This window comes from Camelus bactrianus, chromosome 2 (assembly GCF_048773025.1).
Source record: "Camelus bactrianus isolate YW-2024 breed Bactrian camel chromosome 2, ASM4877302v1, whole genome shotgun sequence".
In the NCBI taxonomy this organism is placed as follows: Eukaryota; Metazoa; Chordata; class Mammalia; order Artiodactyla; family Camelidae; genus Camelus; species Camelus bactrianus.
The window spans coordinates 34702205-34725013 of NC_133540.1; the positions used below are offsets into that span (position 1 = coordinate 34702205).

A 22809-nucleotide genomic window follows, 5' to 3' on the forward strand; every position below is an offset into this window, starting at 1 on the left:
AGATAAAGAAGCAGTTGAGGGAAGAACCAACCATGGGACCATAGTTCAGAAACAGTGCTCTTACACCTAGGACCACTGCAGAGCAAGGCAAGACCTCAGAAATATCAGGCGATTCACTAATTTGAATCCAGTTACAAGAAGGGCATGATGCTTAGAGCTAGGACACCAGAGAATCCATTAGTTCTTTCATTTATTTGTTCTTTCATTTTCACTCTTTCAATGTATATTTATAGAGCACCCATTATGTGGCAAAAATTAGAGCAGAATACACAAGGTTAAGCAAGACAGGAAAAAAAATCCCTGGTCTCAAAATTTATATTCTGATGAATGGCTAAGGAAAGGTTACCTTGATTTTGGGCTAATAATCTAATGTAGAGATGCTTTAGTTCTTCGCAAATAGGAATGATACTATTTTTTTAAATCCACAGTCTAGAGTAGGAAGACACTGAAAGGAAAGGGCTTAGCATCCTTAGGTTTGAGTTTTGGAGGGATGTGCCAGTAGAAAGTCAAGCAGATTATTTCACCACCTATGTCTTCAGATTGGAGAGCTAAGAAATTACATAGTTTGTGTTGAAAATCTAAATCCATGTAGGAAATTCAGTCTCCCAGGTCTTCTTTTATTGTCATGATAGAATTATGTCTTGATGTAACTGGCTATTTCAACATTCCACTTGACTTTGTTACTGTAGATCTAGACTAAAATGAAGCATAGACTGAGAAAATGTTTAATATTTTTTTTCACTGGTGGTTGTTTTTAAAAGCAGATATTTAACAAAGGCTCTGCTCAAGCATCGCAGATCTGTTATAACAGTCAAACCTTAATGTCCTTCTGCCTCATCACTCAATATGATAAGTACAAACTGTATTCAAGCTCTGAATCTTTAAGGATTCAAACTTAAAGATAAATATCTTCTATCAACTACAGAAATATAGCTTTCGTGTTATCTTGCTTCCTGGAGCTTTGATAAGCTGACTTATTTTTTTCACTTTCCCTTATTTTTAACACTGAAATAGTGAGCACCCAATCATGCAATTACACTTGAAAACAGTAAAATCAGAAACTTCACTAGCCAATCAAACTCCTTGTAGCTTAATGGTGAGGGAAAGACCCTATATTTCCATTTCATTAAAACGTTGACTGCTACTTTCCTCTCTTAAAGAAATAAAATAAATTCTTATGGAATTAGCTGGCAGTTTTTAAGACTCTTATGCAAATTGGTAGCAGAGCTTAAGCAGTTATAAAAGAAGCTGATAACTATGGAAAATATGAAGAACTGGTTTGCTCTGACTTGCATACACATATGTGGCTGCATTTAAAGATTGAACATGAACCAATAGCTTTGTTGGAAAAAGAATGAGGTTTCTGAAGTATGTGCAGTGAGCAGAATGAAACCAGCATCTTTGCAAAGAAAATTTAAGTGAAAGAAAGGCAAAAGAAATATATTGGGGTCTTGGAAAAAATAATGGAACAACACTACATCATCAAATAATAATCAGTATGTGAAGGGTAAAAATGAGAGTGAGAAGTAACGTACCCATGACAACTTGGGTAATTTCTCTTTTCTTTTGTTAGAGACAATGGATCTTACCACCATGCTCAAATCTATAATAATAGCTTTTGTCACGAGAAAGTCATCCTGGATTTGTATTTGGGTTTATGCATTTATGTGCCATTTGTCTGTCTTTTGATGAATGACCTATCTGTGTTTCAGAAATGTAGATCTTATTTTCAAAAGCTATTCATAGTATTTTGAAAAAGAATGGTATATTTTGAGGGAAAAAAGGCAAATTAAAAAATTACAGCTTTGCTGACTCTAGAATTCTTAGCTCATTTTTCATTTGTTTCAATTATAGAATCTAATTAAACAATAATCCCTGCACATTTCATTGTAAGAAAGATTATGTAGCAGATGCCAAGGTTAATTAGTGGACAGTTGACTCCACCAATGAATGGAGAACGTTGTAATTAGATTCATATGAAGAAAAAAGTGTGAATTTGCACTTTTTGGATGTGTGAAGCCATATCAGTAATGCATATGGCTGCAAATAAACAATGAGGAATGGAAAGCTCTACCTCCAGTATCTTTAGCTGGTCTTGGCATGCACCAGTTGTTTTTTGTAGGTGGAAAGCATGTCTCAGTGCTAGATTGAGTCTACATTTAGGTATGGACTCTCGCTTCTAGGAGATTAGTATCCAGACAGTGAACAAGAGTCTGCAATATAAAGCACAGCATTGCCATGGAGAACAGGAACAAGTCTGGATTTGGAACCAAATGAAACTGGCTTACTCGTGTAGCCTTAGGTATACTGTACACGTTTTCTGGACCTTAATTTCTATAAAATGGAAAGTTGGAATCAATAATCTATAAATTTTTTCCTAACTCTAAATTCTTTAGTGTGTTTTTAAATTCTACGTTTGAGATCCTTCCTGGTCAACTCTATTTACTATGAAAGTGAAGTCAGGTTTAACTTTTGGCCACTGGCATTTCAGAAATATGAGTTAGATGGATTTGGATAGTGATACTATTAGATTCACACCATTTAATCTTAATGAAAGAATTGATTCTGTTTTTGCTAATATTAAAATCCTATGTCAGTTCAGTATTTCAAAACAATACAATCTATAAATACAGAATCATCTTCCTCATGCTGTGGGCCTCTTGAGAAATGAGGCATTGTGAACTACAGCAACATCTCAGGAGTGCCTCTGGAGGGAATCCCCATTTAATCCTGATTTAAATAATAGTTACACTGGGTAGCCAAAGAATCTGATTTTGAAAGTTATTGAGTATGTCCCTTTAGAAAATAAAACAAACCAAAACAGAGCAAACAAACAAACAAAACCCTGCTGATCAAGACTATATATTTGGTGGTCTAAGATATCCAAATTAAGTAATTTCAACCACTAACCAATTTCAATTAAGAAGTGATTGCTGAATAGACAAATATTTAAGAAATATTTTTCCTGGCAAATAAGTTTCAGATACTTTTGCAAGAACATTTTAATAAATATACATTTGACTTGAACTGTCATAGACAACTGTGGGAGCATTTGTCTGAATAGTACTATGATAAACAAAGTCATAGATATATTTCTATACTGCCTGAATCATAATTTTTTGTTATATTTGATAGAAAAATCCAAAAATAACAGTTATTTAAACATAATAGAAGTGAATTCCTCTTTTGGATAGAATTCTGGAGTAGACAGTCCTAAGTGTGCATGGTGCCTTCTTTTTATCAGGCTCTACCTAAGCTTCTTGTACTACCCTGTCTGACTTCCATAGTCAAGAGCCTTTCATCTCCAAGATGGCTGCTGCAGCTCCAGGCATTTCACTTGCACTCTAGACAGCAAATATGAGAAGAGAGGAGAAGTATATATGTATATATGTGTATATATGTATATTTTTTAAGGACGTTTCCTGGATATGCAAATACCACTTCCACTTACATTGTATTGTCCAGAAGCTAAAAATCAGAGGTTCTAATGGAGAAGTAGAATGGCAGGATGAATATTAGGGGACACTAGCTATTATCTATTATTTCTACCTGAATAAAAAGCAGAAACTACAAAATATGTAAGTGAGCATTTTTTCTTGACTAAGGTAGCCAGTGATTTGAACAAAATTAACAAAGCACTGGCTACCTTAATCAAGAAAAAAATTGAGAAACACAAATGCACAGAATAAAAAATGGCAAAATAGTGAGAAAGCACAAATATACAAAATAAGAAACAAGACAGAATAATTTTTGTGTGTAAAATAAAAAATCATAGATTATCTTGCAGACCTCCTCTATGAAGATATATTTGAAAACATAAATGGCTAATTTTCTATGAAATTAACTTTACCAATTATGCTTCCATTCAGATAGAAAGTTTAAGCAGACCAATTACTAAAGTTGTAGAGGAATTACCCCACTAGAAAACATTGAGCTTGGATGGTTTTACAGGGAAATTCTGACAAAACTTTAAAGACCAGATAGTCCTAATGCTATAAAAATGGTTTCGATTTTTTATAACTTCAATTATACCTCAATGAAGCTAAAAAAAAGCCCAATCAAATGTGATGTGAAAACTTAATTGAATCTTGATTCAAAAAAATTATAAAAGGTATTTTGAGAACAAGTGAATAAATTTGAATATGAACTAGATATTAGATAATTATTGAATTATGATCATGTCTTTATTTTCAGAGTGTGCATGTGGAATTATTTAGGGATGAAGGAACATAACATCTGCAACACCAAAAACAACAATTATTCCAAAGGATGGAAATTATTTGAGAACTTTACATTTCTTTTTTTTAACATGTAAAATACTGATCTCTAACTCTGATAAAAAACAGTACAAAAGAAAATAATCATGGATCAATATCACTGATATTGATGTAAATATCCTAAATAAACGTTAGTGTACTGAATTCAACAACACATTCAGAAGATAATATACTGGGACCAAATGGAATTCATTCTAGGAATGCCAGACAGATTTAAAACTTAGGAGATTCACTAATAAAACACACCATATAAAGTTCTAACAAGACAAATCATATGATTATCTCCATAAATGTTGAAAAGTCTTTGGCAAATCTCAACCTCCACTCTAGAGAAAAAAGTAAAGCATAAAAAATAGGAATTGATGTATACTTACTTAACATGAATTTATATATAATTATATTTTTATGTGATACATAAATTACATGCATATATAATTTTACATCAACCTATCTATATCTATATTTATTAGTCCTAAAGCCAGTATTTTACCTAATGGTGAAACACTAGTAACATTTCCACTAAAAATATGAAAAAAAGAATATTATTATTTAACACTGTACTGGACATATTGGCCAATGCAATTAGACAAGAGAAATCTATTAGGAGCATAAAAATTAGAAAAGAAGTAAAACTATTTTTTTTCTATTTGCACATAATGTGACAACATACCTGAAAATTCTAGAGAATCAGCAATACACTCAGCTTTTATGATGATGATTAATGATAACTCAAACAATAAAATAATTCACATATGCAACAAGATATATAATTAGCACACAGAAATCAGTAGTCTTCACATACATAAATTAGCCAGGATAAGATATAATGGCTGAGAAGCCCCATGCACAATAAAAGAAGATAAAAATATTTAAGATAGACCTTACAATAACATGTAAAATTTATATAAAAAATACTCCAAAACATTTTGAAAGACACAAACTTAGACTTGAATAAATGAAAAGCAATTTCTTGTTTTTGGATAGGATTACTTAGCATCACAAAGATGCCATTGCTCGGTAAGTTAATTTATTAATTTAATAAATTCCCAATAAAAAGTGAACCAAACAACCAGCTTTTCCCCCTGAAGCTAGACAAGTTAATACCAAAATTCATGTGCAAAAATAAACATAAGAGAATAGTTAAGAAAATACTGAAATAGAAAGTTTATGGAAAATGTGAGTCTAGCCTTCCAGATATTAAATAGAAAAGAAACTTCTGTAATTAAAACAGTAAATTAACGGCACATAAATGGTGTGGCAGAATCAAAAGAAAGTTCAGATCTTGAGATAACACTGAAACAAAGGTGTGCTTTTTTTCTTTACCATCATAGTTCATAACAAGATATTGAATATAGCTCCCCATGCTATACAGTAGGACCTTGTTGTTTATCTATTTTATATATAAAGTGATAAATAGGAAGATAATATTAACAAAACATATTTAGAAAAAGAACTAATATGTCTAATACATAAAAAACTTTCAAAAATATAGAAAAAGCTGTACATTCACTAAGATGGCTATAATCAAAAAGACACAATAGTAAGTGAGGTTAGAGAGAAACTGGACTCCTCCTACATTTCAGTGTGAATGTAAAATAGTGCAGTGCTTTGGAAAATAGTCTGGCAGTTCTTCAAAATGTTCAGCATAGAGTTACCATAAGACCCAGCAATTCTATTCCTGGTTATGTATCCAAGAGAACTGAAAACATATGTCCACCCCAAAACTCATGCACTAATATTCAAAATGACCAGAAAACTGGCAACAGCCCAAATGCTCATCAACTGACAAATGAATAAACAAAATGTGATCTATTTAAACAATGGGATATTATTTGACAATAAGAAGAAATGAACTTCTGATACATGCTACAGCATGGATAAACCTCGAAAACATTATGCTGTGTGAAATAAGCCAGACATAAAAGACCATGAATTGTACAATTCCCTCTATATGACACGTCCACCATAGGCAAATCCACAGAGACAGAAAGTAAGCTAGTGGTTGCCAGCAGCTGAGAAGAGGGGGCAGTGGGGAGAAGCTGCTAATATGTACAGAATTTCTTTTTGGAGTGATGAAAATTTGAAATTTTATACTTAGAATTAGATGTGATAATGGTTGCACAATTTTGTAAATATACTGAAAAACACTGAATTGGATACTTTAAAAAGATGAATTTTGTAGTATGTGGATTATATCTCAATTTTTTTAATGAAGAGGAAAATTCCAAAAACCAGATTACAAAATCTGCAAATGACATGGAGAGACATTTTATTCTAAAAGATATATTTTTAAATATCCATTATCAATACTTTTGTTCAGTAATGATATATTTATATTTACCTCTCTTTTAGAATCCTTTTTTGGTTCTTTATATTTCCTAGCACATAGCAATTACACCCAGGTTTTCGTATTTATTTGAATAGGGTTGAGCTCATAATTCTTCAGTGGTATGTTCTGAGATCATGGTTTTATTTTTCTCCTTGACTCCAGGTTTAGTTAAGATTTTGTTACTCAAATCGGTTCTTAAATCAGCTGCATTGGTCTCATCTGGAGTGTGGAGAGCAATGCAGAATCTCTCACCCCACCTCCCAGCTGCCTACTGCAAATCATTTTAAAATGTGATCTGTAGGCCTGGGTTTTTTTCTCTGTGGTTCAGTCAGTACATGTGCACTTTGATAAACGTCCTTGGACATCTGAGAAGAGAACGTGGACTTCTCCAACACTAGTGAGTATCTATTAGAGCTATCTTATTGTTATTTAGGTTCTTCAGATTCTTACTGTTTTTTTGTCTCCTTGATTTCTCACAGTATGAGAAAGTTAAAATCTTTCTATTTTGTGACTATTTCCCTTGTGTTTCCTACAGCTTTTGCTGTATTAGTTTGCTTTATGTATTTTTTTTGTGTGTGTGCACAAATTCATGACAGTACCCTTTACAGACTGTCTACCATGCCTTGTCAAATGCTATGTAATTCCATGAATTCAGTATTTCCATCACGGCCTTTTTCATTGGCTCCTCTGTCCATCACTGGTTTGGTTGAATTTTACCAGGTGGTATCAGGAATGGCTCATGGGTACTATATTCCTCAAATTCTTCACATTTGACAACATCTGCCTTTATAACACTTTTAGTGTTATGTGTTATTTTTATGGCAACTTTGTTAAATGCTTCCTTATATTCTGGTATTAACATTGCTATGGATAATTTTAAGGCCAGCCTAATTTTCTGCCTTAAAACTGAGTTGACTCTTTTATGCCTAAAAGCTGACCATAGATGACTATCTGCTGCCCTGGAATCCTGTCTGACTTTGCATTTGCCTCAGCTTTTCCATATTTTAAAGATGTTTTATAAACATTTGCATTACAGTAAACCTGGCATTTGACAGACCTTCCAGCTTTTACCTTGAAACTTGCTAGTTATGCATGTACAATGAGCAGAGTTTAGCTTGCTGTTAAATCTGAAAGTGGACCAGCAGTAACCTGCCTCACTTATCTCAACGCTTTCCAGACATAACCTAATAACACCTCCCTCTGGAATTCAGCAAGCAGGGCACGCGCCGTTGGAGTATACACAAACACAGACCATTGAGATATAACTAACTCCATTGGTATTTGGTGGTGGTGGGTTTGTGCTACTGCCTCTGCTGGCCATTTGGTGTACCAGTCAGCTGTACTGTGGCTTCTTGTGCCATTGCCTCTGAGATACACAAAGAAGCTCCAGGAAGATAAATGCTTTGTGCTAGTAGCTCAGAGCAAGGGCAGAAACTCTGCTGAATGAATAGAGAGCACTGGCTGCATCAGGCAGGGATTCCTAGAACTCAAAGACAAGCCTGAATCCCCAGTTCTTTTGCATCATGATCTGGCATTTTCTCTCCTTCTGCAGATCTGGGTCAGCAGCTACACTCCTGCCTCCTCCTCTCCTCCCACACCTGCTTCTGCAAATGTGGCGTGAGTCTGGCTCCTCGTTTAGCTGTGCCTCTTCTGCCACTCTGGGCTCTTAGATGACGGATGCTCACCTAGTCTTCCTGTATTCCTAGCTCAAAGCAAGGGTCATTGGCTTGCTTCCTCTTGGTTTGCCACTTAATTTTTGGAGAGCTCCTTAGGGTGCCTGAGGTCTACATGGAAATATGTTCTCTCTTAATATCCTTTCTTGACTTGGTCTTAAATTTGGTGGCTATTTTAAATAGATTCTGGCTTGAGGCTGTGGTGTTTCCTAGTATCAATAGTTTTTTTCTTCTTTCTCTTTTTAATCTTTGTTGTTTCCTTTGGGTATCAGTGAGTGGAATGGTGGGAGAAACACCTTTATATGTCTGCTTTAGCTCTGTTTTGCCCCCACCTCCCCCACCCTAGTTGGCCTTTTTAGGTGTCTGACTATCCATATTGTACAAAGATTGGGCCTGCCTACTACCTTTTCTTCTCGTGGATTAATTTTTTCCCATCTCTCCCTCCCTACCTCTTTGTGTCTTTCTTTCTGTCTTTAACATATTTACGTATACTCAGCATATACACTCACCCTAGTCTCAGATCAGAGTAGAAAATGAGTTTCTTATTTAGTATGAGGTAAGTTGTAAATACTTGTAGGTTAGCAATGAATAGTAAGAGGAAATAAATAGCACAAAAAATTCTGCTGAGAAATTGACTTAAATGATGCTTTTTGAACTCCATCAGCTGAAGTAGGTTTTTCCACTTTGTTTACATCTCTGCTCCAGCTGATTACTTTGCAATTCTGATGTTGCCTAAATAAGGAAGAGATGCTGTGGAACTATATAAATGGACTCACAATAGCCTTTAAAGGACAAAGAACAATGATTTTTTCCCCAGGTATTTCTAAAAGAGAATAGATCCATTTCCATTCAATTGCTTTAATGCTGTGATCCAGAAAATATAGATAAAGAAAGAAGATATCATGGGTCTTTGCTGAATAGTTAGTTCTGTCTTTCGTTTTCTTTTATTTTTTATGGGAGATGAATTTTAGAAAAGTACTTTAAATTCTAAAATTATAGAATATTTTCCAGAATAGACCATATTTCATCCCAATCATTTGGAGGGTTACAGTCATTGGAAGGATTTTGGTGATTAATCTATATGAAATAAAGAATAACTGTAGAGTTTAGAAGACTGACATGATCTGACCTAACAAGGTCACTATGGTAGCTGTGTGAAGAAAAGACAGTGAGTGCAAAAACTGCAAGATCAGTTAGGAGGCTACTGAAATAATTCAGATATGAAATAGCATTGACTGGGACCAGGATGGTGGCAGGAAGGGTGGTAAGAAGTAGTAAAATTAGGAATATGTTTTGAAGGTAAGATTGCTAATGGACAAGATGTAGGGAGATAAGGATGAGACCAAAATTTTTGTCCTGAGGAACTGCAAGAGGGGATTTGCAATGACCTGAGATGGGAAGACTTTAGGAGGACCTAGCCATGTGGAAAATAATGAAAACTCACTTTTGGACATGTTTTGTCTGAGATGTTTATTAGACACCCAAGTAGAGAGGTTGAGAAGCCAGTTGGGATGTAAGCATCTAGATTTTGATGGAGAGGTTTGGACTGAAAATGTATCTTGGGTGCCCTCAGCTTACAGATGGCATTGAAAGCCATAAGTCTTGATGAGATGATAAGATCATAGCTAGGGAGTGAATGTGGAAGGAAAAAGAAGACATCCTTGGGAACACCCACTTTTAGAGTTTGAGAGGTAAAGAGGAACCATTTAATGAGATGGATCAAGGCAAAAGCAAAGCCAGGGGAATGTGGGAATCCTGCTTCAAGAAGGAAAGTGATTGACTGTGTCAAATCCTACTGATGGGGCAAGGAAGACCAGGACTGGGAATCGAGCCTTAGAGTTAGCAATGTAGAGGTCCTTAGAGATCTTGACAAGAGCTGTTTATAATGACATGTGTGTTAATTAACATCTTCTCTAACATGAGTAGCCAAGTATCATCAAAACGGACACTGCATCTTTGTTGGTCACCAGAATACCCATCACTTAGCATAATAAGCACTTGTAAATATTTGTTAGAGGAGTGAATTCACTAAAGATGGCCAAATTTTAATCTTTATCTGAGACCTGCTTCTGAGCTCCTATGTCATATACAAACATTCAGGGGAAATACTTTCCCTGGATTTACTACAGATTTACCCTGGATTTATGTGATTACTATGGACTAAGCTCCGAGCTTGGCCTTGGAATTGCAAAAGTAAATTAGGTGCAGTCAGTCTCCTAAAGAAGTTTGTTTGGGAGCCAGACAAATGAATGGACAATTAAAATGCCCTTGGATTAATGTAGTGATAGAAGTGAAGGAACTCTGTGAAGATGGAGGTGTGCCAGGTGGGCGAGGTGTGCCAGGTGGGCGGGGTGTGCCAGTCAGAGCATGGGGAGTGAAGAGGTGGGGAGACCACATCTTTGAGCCTGGTTAGTGGGCATCATCCAGATGAGGGCATGTGGGGAAGGCAAACCCGAGAGCACATGTGCTAGTGTGTGAGTGAGGGGAGCCTAGCCTGCAGATAAACACATATTTCTTTCTTTGGCTTGAACCCATCCTCCCACTCCTGTATCTCCCAGTTCCTCTGGCTTTGTTTGTTTTGCTTCTTTGCCTCTGTTCTCTCTGTTCTACCTCCTGATTTGTGGCTGACCTCTCTTCCTAGCTTAGTGCTTTCTCCGATTTCCTCTACAGAAACTCATTTCTTGGATTTAACCTGGAGTTGAATCTAATTAACTTCCACCATGTGCAGGCCTGACGGACACTCCCCAGATTTTCAGGCCTTCTCTTCATTTCAGAGGGGTCTAAGACCTTTACCGTTCCTCTCTCCTCCAGCATAACATCCTTGTTCTCCAGAAAAGTTTGACTACCTGAAGTTTCCTAAATTTACCATCCTGTTTAAAGCCTCAGAACGTCTCCTATGCCCACTTTGAGTCTCCTTCCCAGCACGCTCTCCCCTCCTCTGGTGACTTCACCTCACACTAAGTTTGCAAGATAATTTGCACATCATCTCTCCTGGAATGTATTATCAAGACAGGCCAAGTTAGGCTACAGTAACATCATCAAAATCTGTGTGACTTGAGGCAATAAAAATTTATTTCTTGTGCTTCCAAGATTCTGCATGGGTCTGGGAGATGATCTTGGGATGATGTCTTTTTTGTGGAGGTTCAGCATCCCCCAGGATCTTTCCATCTTGTAGCAACCCCACAACAACAAGTGCTCTCATGACCACTGGGAAGGGCGAAGAGAGCATGGAGAATTGTGGACTGGCTATTAAATGCTCCTGCCTGGAAGTGACACATGTCACTTCTGATCCCTTTTCAACAGCATGTGTCCATGCCTATAGTCAAAGAAGAAAGTGCCCTGAAGGAAAGGAGAACCAGAAATCTTGGTGATCATTAGTAATGTTTCCCTTGTGGGAAATACTGGTAAATGGTATTTGTGGGGACACTAGGCGGACTCCTGCTTCTAGCTCTATCATCAATGAGTTATTTACTGGGAAAATCACATAATTTCACCTCTGCCTTTGTTTCCTCAGCTATAAAAAGATCACCAATCATAAAAGGGTCATGGTGAGAGCAGAAGTGCTTAGATCAGTACCCAGAACAAATTGAGTTATCAAAAAAAATCATTATTGATTTTTACTAGGAACTCTTCCTTGAGCTGTCTGCCTCATCCCATCTTGCAGAGTGAAACATTTTCTCCTTTGTATTTTCATTCTTCCTTATGTGCAAATATAGATGTTTGCCTTTGTCTTGTAATACATGATTTTTCGGTGAAATGGTGAGTTTCTTAAAACTAGGATTTTGTCTGGTCAACACTGTACTCTGGAATCTAGCCCAGTGCCTGCCACATAGTAGAAACTCAATATATTTCATGTACATGAATGAATAAGTGAAAAAAGGAATGAGCTTGTGGTTTTAAAGCTCTGCACTGGGAATGAATCATTCGGGGGCTTACAAAAACCTCTGACCTTTTTATTCTAAAGTCCCACTCCTTAATGATCTTCTAGCTCCAAAACTGCTTGTAAATAATATACTGACAGAATGGAAGCATTCTTGATTTGGATATTGTCATGCTTAGAGGGATGTTTTCTCCACTCAAGAACCCAACTACTTTGCCCCTTGGTGTGGTCCACAGCCTAGCAGCCTCAGTGTGCCCTGAGAGCTTGTTAGAATTTCAGACTACACTCCAGAATTACTGAATCGGAATCTACATTTTAACAAGATCCCAGGTGATTTGTATGCACATTAACATTTGAGAAGCACTGTTCTATAATACTTGCTCAAGATGCCAGCCGAGCTCTGTTCCCTTCATGCCTATGGCTGAGAGTTAGGGACTGAGGGAATGCAGCCCTCCTAAAGTTGTTTTGGGTTAACTGTTCATTCTGATTTATTACTGAACAAAAGAACTTGCTTCACAGAAGCATTATTTACAGTAGCCAGGATGTGGAAGCAGCCTAAATGTCAATCAACAGCTGAGAAGATAAAGAAGATGTGGGGTTTGTGTGTATATATAAAATGGAATACTACTCAGCCATAAAAAAGAATGAAATAATGCTATTTGCAGTAACATGGATGAACGTGGAGATTGTCATATTAAATGAAGTCAGAAAGAGAAAGAAAAATACCATATGATATCACTTATATGTGGAATCTTAAAAAATGACACAAATGAACTTATTAACAAAACAGAAACAGACTCACAGACATAGAAAACAAACTTATGGTTACTAGAGGGGAGGGAGGTGGAGGGATAAAGTGGGAGTTTGGGATTAGGAGATACACACTATTATACATAAAATAGATAAAGAGTAAGGTCCTACTGTATAGCACAGGGAACTATATTCAATACCTTGTAATCTATAATGAAAAAGAATATGAAAAGGAATACATATATATTCCTTTACATATATCTGTATATAAATGAATCACTATGCTGTACACCTGAAATTAACACAACATTGTAAACTAACAATACTTCAAATTAAAAAAAACTTGCTTCTAACTGATCCAGTGTTAGTAGGATATGTTTAGTATTGGGAGAATGATGGATTTAGAAATGCTGTGTTCAGGAAGTTGAGGGATTTGCCATTGATTATTATTTAGTGTCAATTGATCTAGTATGTTTTTGTTACCAAACATAAAAAACATATCCTGAGAAATTTCTAGATTTTGGAAGTTATGAAAATAGGTGGCTTTTGATGGGTGGTTTTATAACATGTAAAATTGAGCTGCTTCTTTGTAAATTAGCTGATCTTAACATCGTAGAAGACTTCATATAGTTTCTGTGGTACTTGAGAAAGAGATCAGGCAGCTGGGCTTCCTGGATGGGCAGTGATTGTTATCCTAGGTAAAGACCTTCAAAATATTTTTTAAAAAGTACTCACAAAGTGTATTCCCTGCTATAAGCATCTTCCATGTGAGCAGTTGAAGGTGATTCTTGACACCTGCCATGATTCAAGGCAGGCAAGGAGCAAGCCACAACTGGTTCATGCCCGAGGGAAGAACAATAGGGAAGCCTATAGAATCTAGCCAAGGACTGACTGGTGCTGCTTAAAAGCTTTTATTTCAGGAGCCATCCAATGACAGATTTTACAGAAAGTCTTATCTTATGACCTACCTTGAAGCTCCAAGTAGAAGGAAGCCTCCCATCGTCCTTCCTAATGAGTAATACCATTCAGCACAGTAAACATTAGTGCAGGGTTACATGGGGAAAATTTCCTTTCTATGTGAAAAATAGCCAGAAAAGTTCCCACAACTTCAGGATGTGTTTGGTTAAGGGAGCTAGTGCAGGACACTGATATGACTGTGTATAAATGTGGTCTGTAGCTTTTTAATAACAGACTCTGCCCAAGAATCATCAGGTTAGGTCTGATTCTACAAATTGCTGTCTTGTTCTTAGTAGCTGTATATTTCTGGCCTGCTGAGATTGCTATGTTCCTTTTTTTTTCACAGATAAAGAATTAATTAAAGATTTACTGGATAAGATATTCATAAATAAGTGGCAAACATTCAATATTATCTATCACATAAGGAACACACTCCAATTTTTATCACATTTTTGTTGCCTCCTCCTTAACATATTTCCTTAAAAAAGTATCATACATAAAAGAAGCATATTTACCAAGAGACGCTGCTGCATCTTTTGAGCAAGCATAACAAACAGTTTGCACCGCTATTTTAACTTGTTTTGATGGATTAATTGGTACTTACGACAAAGATTTCTTGCATAGTTGACTACAGGCTTACCTCAGAGATATTGCAGGCTCAGTTCCAGGCCACTGCAATAAAATGAATATCTCAATAGGAGACAGTAAGGTGACTTACGTGAATTTTTTGGTTTCCAAGTGCATATAAAAGTTATATTTGTGCTATACTGTAGCCTATTAACTATGCAAGAGCATTATGTCTAAAAAACAACATACACACTTTAATTAAAAATACTTCATTGCTAAAAAATGCCAACCATGATCTAAGCCTTCAGCAAGTTGTAATCTTTTTGCTGGTGGAGGATTTGCCTCAGTGTTGATGGCTGCTGACTGATCAGGATGGCGGTTGCTGAAGGCTGGGGTGGCTGTGGCAATTTCTTAAAATAAGACAACAGTGAAATTTGCCACATCAATCGCCTCTTCCTTTCATGAACAATTTCTCTGTAGGATGTGGTGCTATTTGATAATATTTTACCCACAAGTAGAACTGCTTTCAAAATTGGAGCCAGTCCTCTCAAAGTCCTTTGCTGCTTTATCAATTAAGTTTATGTAATATTCTAAATCCTTTGTTGTCATTTCAACAGCCTTCGCATCATTTGACTGGATTCCATCTCAGGAAACCACTTTCTTCGCATGTCTATAAGTAGCAACTCTTCATCCAGTAAAGTTTGGTCATGAGGTTACAGCAATTTAGAAACATCTTCAGGCTCCACTTCTAGTTCTCGTTCTCTCTCTGTCTCCACCACATCTGCAGTTGCTTCCTCCACTGAAGTCCTGAATCCCTCAAAGTCATCTGTGAGGATTGGAATTACTTCTTCCAAATTCCCGTTAATGTTCATATTTTGACTTCTTCCCATGAATTATGAATGTCCTTAATGGCATCTAGAAGGGTTAGTCCTTTCCAGGAGGTTTTCAATTTACTTTGTCCAGATCCATCAGAGGAATCACTATCTATGGCAGCTAGAGCCTTACAAAATGTGTTTCTTAAATAGTAAGACTTGAAAGTCAAAATGACTTCTTGACCTGTGGGCTGTAGGATGGATGTTGTATTAGCAGACATGAAAACAATATTAATCTCCTTATACATCTTCATCAGAGCTCTTGGGTGACCAGGTGCATATTATCAATGAATAATAATATTCTGAAAAGAATCTTTTTTCTGAGCAGTAGATCTCAAAACAGTAGGCTTAAATAGTCTGTAAATATGTTATAAAAAGATGTGCTGTCATCCAGGCTTTATTGTTCCATTGATAGAGCACAGGCAGAGTAGCTTTAGCATAATCCTTAAGGGCCCTAAGATTTTTGGAATGGTCAATGAGCACTGACTTTAATTTAAAGTCATCAGCTGTATTAGACTCTGACAAGAGAGTCAGGCTGTCCTTTGAGGATTTGAAGCCAGGCATTGACTTCTCCTCTCTAGCTATGAAAGTCTTAGACGGCATCTTCTTCCAATAGAAGGCTGTTTCATCTACATTGAAAATCTGTTGTTTACTGTAGACACTTTTACTAGTGATCTGAGCTAGACCTTCTGGATAACTTGCTGCAGTTTCTACATCAGCACTTGCTGCTTTATTTTGTACTTTTCTGTTACAGAGACGGCTTCTTCTAAGCCTCATGAACCAATCTCTGCCAGTTTCAGAGTTTTCTGCAGCTTCCAAACCTCTCTCAGCCTTCACAGAATTAAAAAGAGGTAGGGTCTTGCTCTGGGTTAGGCTTTGGCTTCACAGATTGTGGTGAATATTGGGGTAAAATTCACCAAAGTATTAATAGTGAATACCACTGAGTAGGTTACAATAGATGTTTTTAATTAAAATGCTTTTTAAGAATTTATTAGATGAGTGTTAACAATTTTGTAATTAGAAAAAAGAATATTTGAAAGTAACATAAAGTAATTCAGTGGTGGGATACTTTTCCTTACCTGTTAGATCATCCTGGAATTCACGGCCACCAGCAGTGACCAAATGGGTAAAAACATTTTATCTTTCTTTCTCTATGAGCTACCTATTCTATTACTGTAATCAAAATTTCATACTTAAATCTTATATTACTTTATCAAAACCACAGGCCATTCCAATAGCAATTTCAGTAGTGTAACAAAAAGAAGTGCACATGTATATATTTAGACAAGTAAAACATAAACAAGGAAAGCAAAGAAAATTAAGATATTAAAAGTTTTTTTTTTGAAAAAGACATACAACTCATTTTCTTTTATTCAGACACTGTTAAATGAATTCCTATGTAACATTTAAATTGACATTTTCACTCAGGTTTCTTCAGTTTTTGCGTCTGGTTAGTGAACTGGTTTTTTCATGTCCCAAAGTCATAAGATTGTTAGAAAAGCCTTGTATTCTATAATTAAAAATTGCCAGTCCTTTAGCTGTTTTGCTCAGCAGAGGCATAGGGCACGGTGTCTTTTAGAGACATTGCTCCTGAGATGAGAATAAAAGATTTTGACCTTTTATTGCCATGTTCATGAGTCGGAAGAACTTCATTTATTTTAGGTAAAGAGCAAATGAAGCATTGCCTATTTTCAGTGATTCAAAGAGCAGCTGAAGTCACCTACAACTTGCCAGTCAATAGTCTTTTGTAATGTTTTCCGTTTAGAAAACTATTGTACTTGTCCTCAAAACATCAGTGGCTCTTAGCTAGCAATTTGAACACACACACACACACACACACACAAAGACCACAATCCAGTTACTGGTGAACCATAGTCATAAACAACATTAGCCTCATGTGTGAAAATTTTCTTCCTCCTCCAACTGAAAACACATATTCTTCAAAACTGAGAAATCATTCAAAAATTGACTGTTAAATGTAAAATAATTAGAGCCATGGGGCTCCATCTAGTTTAATGTTTTAATGTGGGGGAAGAAAAAAGGCTTAAGGCCTCTTTGATATTAAGTCAATGCTATAAACACAATGACATTGGCTGCCCCAGCTTGCTCATATATAAAATTAAGTGCACGGAGAATCTCTGCACTCACTTCTATTTTAAAAGGAAAAATTATAATAGCAACTGAAAATTGGTAAGAAAAGATTATGTCACTTCCACCTTAGTCTATAAGTCACATTTTAAAGTTGTATGTGAGTGCTAAGAAAGCTAAGTTCCTTCTCTGGTTTGTTTAAACCACGTGCAATTATGGACACGTCAAAAATATGAACGTCCACAAGGTATTTGAACATCCTGAGTCTGTACAGCCCAAGAAGAAGCAAATCTTAGTAGGGCAAGTTTAGTCACTAAGATTCACCACTGCCGCTCTAGACAGTCGATATAAATTGCTGCATAATTAGCCCAGCGGCAATAATCCATCCATCAGGAAGACAAGGCGCAGACACCCGAAGCCATCGATTCTGCCTGCTGTGCTGCACCTTGTTAACCGTGCGCGCGCCTGGGAAACCCCGCGGGATGTAGTGTTCGCCATGTGGTTTGCTTCCGCATTGAAGAAGAACGTGGCAACAATTTTAAAAAGAGATCAGAACAAATAGCAGTGTCTATTTTTTAAAGGTTTGAAAGTACATGGGGTGGGCTCAGGAGTCAGGCTATGTGAGGGGCCCATGTTTCCTATTACTCCTGGTCAAGGAGACAAAGTTAGTTAACGCCTCCCTGGTTAGGATCCCCATAAAAGAAACAAGAATGACTTACGGATGGCGGTGATACTGGGGAGACAATGTGTTGATTTCAGAAACGTCATGGAAAGAAACATTCTGAGTGATATTAATAACTTGTGGAAATTATGTAATTTCAGAAGGCTACCCTGGGGGCAATCCAAAATCTATTTTTAGAATCAGACGTGTCAGACACATTTACACAAAACTAATTTCCTAAACTCATCAAAGATAGAAACCTTGGAACTATATGCTGGATATGTAATATCCAAAAAAACATAAAATGGCCGTTTTAGAACTAAATGTTTACTTTATCAGTGGCACGAGTAATAATTCAACAAAAATCTCGTATAGAAATAAAACAGAGTTCCCTCCTCATACTATATTCAACCTGATACAAACTATGCAAAAGATCAAGAATAAAATTCTGTAATAGGACAGTTACTAGGAAGATTCAACACAGTTGGGCAAAGCTACCATTTTCAATGAACTCCATTTAAATTCTGCTATGACTAATATACAAAGGTCATGGGGTAGTGAGGGTCAAAGTGATCTTTGTGTGATTCACTGACATAAAAAATCTTTATGAAATATAATTATGTGCAAAAGGAAGCTACATACTTCATTTGGTACTAGATTCTTCAGAAAAATCTTAAGTTCAAACATAAAATCTCTGAAGTCAAGGAGTTTTGAAGAAAAGAGATGTGCTCATTAGGGTAAATCTGGTTACCTGAGGATGACTGATCAGCATAATTAATGGTCTTGGGGAACAAGAGGAAATATTTGAATCAGAAAAAAAAGTATGCTGTCTTATATGTGTGCTTGATTTAAAAGGAATATGTAAGATATTATTTAGTTCCTAGATATGAACTTGATAAATATTAATATCATTGTTAGTGAGTTTGTAAGAGATGATATGGGCTTCTTTGAAAATTTGGAATCGTTATCTAGAATGATGCCATTAAAGAGTCTTTATTAATACATAATGAGATTTGATGCAACATGTCCAAGTTTACTGCATTGGAATTGGATAGGTTGGTAGAGTCATAGGTACTTCTATTCAGTAGGCATAATAAAGAAGACAGCAGTAGGGGGTAGCAAAAGGTCAACTAGTAGGCAAAAAACTGCATGTGAAGAGGATGACAAGGAGAAGCAGATAACAATAGTCCAGGAGGAGGTTCTTTTTTTAAACTGAAGTATAGTTTATTTACAGTGTTAGTTTCTGGTATACAGCATAGTGATTCAGTTATACATGCATATATATATTATTTTTCATATTCTTTTCCAGTATAGGTTATTACGAGATACTGAATGCAGTTCCCTGTGGTATACAGTAGGACCTTTTTGTTTATCTATTTTTATATACAGTAATGTGTATCTGCTAATTCCAAACTCCTAATTTATCCCTCCTCCTCCTCCCGTAACCGTAAGTTTGTTTTCTATGTCTGTGGGTCTGTTTGTGTTTTGTAAATAAGTTCATTTGTATCATTTTTTAGATTCCACATATAAGTGATATTATCTGATATTTGTCTTTCTCTGTCTGACTTACTTCACTTAGTATGGTAATCTCTAGGTCCATCCATGTTGCTGCATTATTTCATTCTTTTTTATGGCTGAGTGATACTTCTTTCTGTGTGTGTGTGTATAATGAGATTTAATGCATATACACACACACCCACGTCTTCTTTATCCAGTCATCTGCTGATGGACATTTAGGTTGCTTCCATGTCTTGGCTGTTGTAAATAGTGCCGCTGTGAACACTGGGATGCATGTATCTTTTCAAATTAGCATTTTCTCCAGATACATGCCCAGGAGTGGGATTGCTGGATTATATGGCAAATCTATTTTTAGCTTTTTAAGGAATCTCTATACTATTTTCCATAATGGCTGCACAAATTTACACTCCCACCAACAGTGTAGAAGGGTTCCCCTTTCTCCACACCCCAAGGAGGAGTTTTAATACCAAATAATTGGGGGAGGTATTTGTCTAATAGCTGGAGATGAATGATCTCGGAGCAGTCAGTGTACAGAGATGTGGAAAGACAGGCAGGTTGGCATGAGGAAACCCCGGCAGCAGGTAGCAGAGTTCCAATCACCGGAAGCCCCCCCCTGGGAAAAGTACTGTGATGGCTACTGCAGACTGGCTTGCTCAAGATCAATTCCCACCTCCTGCTAGTGTGGTTTCCTATCCTGCAGAAGCTGGTGAGCTAAAATCTACACTTCCCACATTTCTAGATGTGATTTATGTTCTGCCAACCAGCTGCCTTTACAGAAGACTAAAATCCAGAACTGAAATAAGAGTGGAGGGAACATAGCGTGAGGCTCCTATTTTTGCTGGTGCGGATTGAAGTGGAAGTGATTTGATCTTGAGCTAGCAGCTGTCATCATGACTTCTTGCTTCATCAGGCAGCTTCCTGATTATGGGCAGGGCAATAGTAATTCTGCATCATGACTTGAGTGGTTTTTTTTTTTCTGGCCACAAAATACAATTTTTTTCTGCAAGATCAGACTAAATTCTCTTCAGTTGATAAACATTATTATAAGCCATTTAATATCCCATAAAACAAATTCCTTTCTGCTGACACCATCTAGAGTAGGTTTTGTTCTCTATAATTGAACCCTCACAGGGCAATTACTGACTATAGTGATCGTAAGCAACAGACTCTCAAAGAAATGAGATTTTGAGATTGGTTAACTCACCGGTTGGAAATAAAGGCAGCTAAGCTTCTGCTAGTATCATAAGATAGACACCAGCTGCATACTGGTGATGTACTAACTTAGAGTTAATATCATCCGGGGTTGTGTAGAATAAGAGATTCTTCATTATGGGAAGAAAAAGAATGTAAGGACTGTTCTGGGGATGTGGGGTGGGTTTTTCTATCAGTTCCATAGAACTTAAAAGAAGTGATAAAAGGAGATTTAAAGTGTTCTGCTTAAGGTATGGTCAGAACCAGAGAACTTCCATGGCTGCCTGTAGGACTCTCAGAGAAGATAGAAAGACAGAAACAGAGCCAGACCCTCTGAGTTTCTGAACTGCAATGTAGGGTGGATTCATAGACTTCACATCTCTTCTGTGAACAAGAGGGCATTTGGGGGAAAGAATGGGACCAAGGAAAGAAATAGGGAATTTGATGGATTCTTATGTCTCTCAGTACCTTAAAAGCCCATATTCCACCAAGTATTCCTTGAAAGCAAACTTGTTTCCTATTTTATGAAGCTGCTCCTTTCTTGCCAGAAGGCTCTGTGATGACTTCACCTGAGGGAGTGCAGTCAACAGGGAAGCCAGTCTTCCCCGAGCTGTACACCCCAACATTGCCTTCAGAGCCTTCGCTAGAATCAAACCCCAGCATGCTGCTGTGGTGGCAAACACAGTCCAAGCTGGAGGGAAAAGATTTATACAACAAAAAGAATCATAAGATTTTGCTCATTTGCGATGGCAAAAACTTGCAGTCTGTGTGGGAATGGATTCCAAGGGTGTCAGACCAAGAAGGGAGAAGCTTAATTTGGATCAGGTTGATGATTTTGCATTGGGTGCACTTGCCAGAGATTCTGGGTTCAATATGCTCCCTTGAGCAGCTCAGAACGTTTAATAGAAACACGGGTATGGGGGTAGCCAATGCTTAAGCTATGATGCCAAAAAGTTCTTGGGGCAGTGTAGGGAAATGGATGTAAAGAGAAGGAAACACTGGGGTATATTTATGATGTGCAAATCACTCATCAACACTTATTTATGTCTCCCAAGAGACTAAAGGACACTTCCTTCAGCAGGGCACTACCTTCATCAGGAAATACCTTGAGAAGAGTCAGAGTGGCTGACCTCTGATGGTAGGAGCTGCAGCCAAAGAAAAGGGCCCCCTGATTCCTCTGGGTGTGATGGGGTCCCAGGTGGCAAGGTACAAGGGGCAGCACAATGACAGGACTCAGAATAGAGGTGAAATGTGGTTACCATTATAAGCAGCAGGGCTGGACCGATGATCACAGGTTTTGAATGTCAAGGATATTTGACAGTGGTTAATGGAACAGGAGGTTCCCCTGAAAGAAATATACAGGCCTATTCTCATCCTCCTGGATCTGCATAAACTGACACCAAAACAAAAGTAAAGTCTAGGTGACCCGATAAACTCTAATTACAAGTTATAGCTCCTTACTGGTTCACCACCCTACAGCCCATAAATGATAATGTACCCTATGATAGTGCGGCAAACACTGCTCATCTTCTTAGTGGTCCCCTAAGAAGGATCTGCAGCCATCTGTCAGGAAAATGGCTGTGCCCAGCAGGAAGGAACCACCCAGATCTTTGTGGGATTACTGACAAGAGCTGTAGCTAATATTAATGCCAGGGGACCCAGAAATGCCAGAGTGGTCCCTTACTCAGGAGGGATTGATTGAAGTTAGGGAGTATAAATAAAGCTTTGGTTTGGGTTTATTGCACAGTGGGTCAATGTGGGCCAACTGGTGATTCATTCTATGGTTACTTTCCTAGTTTCCATACGTATGGTTGGAACAGGCATACTCATCAACGTCTGCATACTGGCTTCCAGATCCGTGGAATGAAGGCTCTGGCTGGGCGAGAGGAAGCTTCTGTACCAAGATGATGCCACAATAAACGTAAAGCAACGCCACACACCTGGAAGGGTGGTAGAGGTGAGTGTTACTGTCAAACCTTTCAGAAAGGGAGAGGTAATAATTTTTATTACATTCTCAAATTCCCACTGCCCCACCTTCCCCCTATC

The 22809-nt window shown here is 37.2% G+C and overlaps 1 long non-coding RNA gene across 17 annotated transcripts in view; it reads left to right on the forward strand.

Annotated features, from left to right (window-relative positions):
- The window catches only part of LOC105068683 (uncharacterized), a 194464-nt gene that overhangs the window by 164061 nt on the left and 7594 nt on the right, over window positions 1–22809 (forward strand). For 11 of the 17 annotated variants that reach the window (XR_012511678.1, XR_012511674.1, XR_012511682.1 and 8 more), the window contains one exon: window positions 22560–22720. This is a non-coding gene — a long non-coding RNA (uncharacterized LOC105068683). Of the gene's footprint in view, window positions 1–19736; window positions 21902–22559; window positions 22721–22809 lie in introns of those variants that run through there. The other 6 variants (XR_012511687.1, XR_012511688.1, XR_012511685.1 and 3 more) reach the window with 2 other exon arrangements.